Source organism: Belonocnema kinseyi, chromosome 1, assembly GCF_010883055.1.
Source record: "Belonocnema kinseyi isolate 2016_QV_RU_SX_M_011 chromosome 1, B_treatae_v1, whole genome shotgun sequence".
NCBI lineage: Eukaryota > Metazoa > Arthropoda > Insecta > Hymenoptera > Cynipidae > Belonocnema > Belonocnema kinseyi.
In genome coordinates, this window is record NC_046657.1 from 12,761,680 (window position 1) to 12,763,804 (window position 2,125).

The window sequence follows — 2,125 nt, forward strand, 5'->3', positions numbered from 1 at the left end:
TCTGTTGGAAGAAGTTTCCTTCAACCCATCAGCATTTGGCCCGTATTTTCACCTCATATTTATAGTCGGAAGAGCTGATTCCGGAGTGGTTGGTGGCCAATCACTCGTTTAAACACACTGTCTAAGATATTCACAGCTATCCTAAATCATAGGATTGTTCGGGCAAATGAACCTGTGTGGCATGAAATGTATGAACAACGAGGCTCAGAGAAAGGCGTAGCGGAATGTCGGGAGAAACTGCTCATCGATAGATGTGTCTGCAAAGATGCAGCATTCTACCAGCGTGAGCTATCGATGGCCTGGATTGATGATCGAAAAGCTTTTGATTCGACCTCCTATAGACTTATCATCTGTCTTTTGGAAATCTTAAAGGTTCATCCGCAAATAGTTAGGTGCATAGAGAGATTGATGCCGCTTCGAAAAACCAAAATTACTATATCATCTGGAAAAAATCGTGTGACAACTAACAAGGTCACCTTTCAGAGAGATGTCTTTCAGAGTGACACCATGAGCCCACTCCTCTTTTGCCTTACATTATTGCCACTATCTCTAGCACTTCGCCATTCCGACGGGTACTTGTGCGGCAAACCTGCAGATCAAAAGTACAAGGTCACTCATGTATTTTACATGGATGATTCTAAGATCTATGCTAAAAACAAAGAGCAACTTTATCTAGCTCTAGGGATTGTCGAACGATATACTAAGGAAATTGGAATGGAATTTGGGTTAGACAAATGCGCTAGGGTTTATTTGAAGCGAGGAAAACTTAATAAGATCCCTGAAGATCCTGAGCTCGTTGATAGAAGCGCTATACGACACCTTTGTACTGGAGACACTTATTCATACTGGGGCGTGCCACAGAGCCGCATTCAAGATGTGACACCTATAAAGGATACTCTCCGAAGTAGATACAAACGTCTCATCCGGAAGATTTGGTCTTCCGAACTGTCGGCGAGGAACAAAGTATCTGCAACGAACATGCTTGCCGTCCCGGTGGTACCCTATTCATTTCGAGTAGTTCCATGAACGAAGAACGAGCTCAGATCCCTTGATATCGGGACAAGAAAGGTTATGCACATGAACAAAAGCATGCATCTTAAGTCTTCCGTTCCGCGACTGTATATCTCACGCCGTCAAGGTGGTCGCGGAATATTGAGTCTTGAATGTTTTCACAATACGATTATTCTGGGTACAGCACATAGAGTCGCAAATAGAAAGACCCTGTTCTTAAAATGGTCAGGAATCACGAAGAAGTCGGCAAAGGAGCGTTTCTGTACAAAGTAGCGGAGGAGGCTGCTGAAACACTCGGACTTAACTTTAGTATTAGAGGTGAGAAAAATGCATCAAATCTTATCCATCTCGAGTACTGACTCCTGAAAGCCCGGATTAAGATATCAGGAGAGAAAAATTTTCGTGAACAGCTCCTCGATAAGAGGATGCACTGTATTTTCCACAGAAATGTAGAGGATCAGTCAGTGTCGTGTGATCTAACGACGGAGTCATTTCAACCTTAACATAACGTTGCCACATTTTGAGCCAAGATATTCCCGATGACAGCTGCAGGGCGTGCCATGCATACCCCAAACATTTAGCTTACATACTATCTAGTTGTCCAACTCATGCGGGAACGACCTACATCCAAAGGCATAATGCGGCACTGAGAGTACTTTATTACCATCTCTGTCACTCTTACGGCATTAACCTTAATATCGCTCCTCTAAATGCTCCTAGAGAAATTGAGTCAATTGTCGAGAATGGGAAGTGCCGCATATACTGGAACTTTATATTCTCGACAATTGTTTCTGTTGCTCACTTGAGGCCTGACATGGTTCTTCTTGACTTCGAGAAGCAAACCATGTTCGTTATCGAATTTTCGACAGCAGCTGATGAAAACATCATAGCCAAGGAAAATTAAAAGAAAGAGAGGTATAGAGACCTTATAAGGGAGTTGCAACGATATTATCCGGAATATTCTGTTAAACTAATCGTCCTTATCATCGTCGCTCTTGGAGGTGCCAAGGTTTTATTCATTAATAGCCTGAATCTCAGGGTACACGAAACTTTTGCCGGATAACCACCTATCTCACGGTCATGAGACGTGGTTGTGGCTGAAATTTTACCGCGA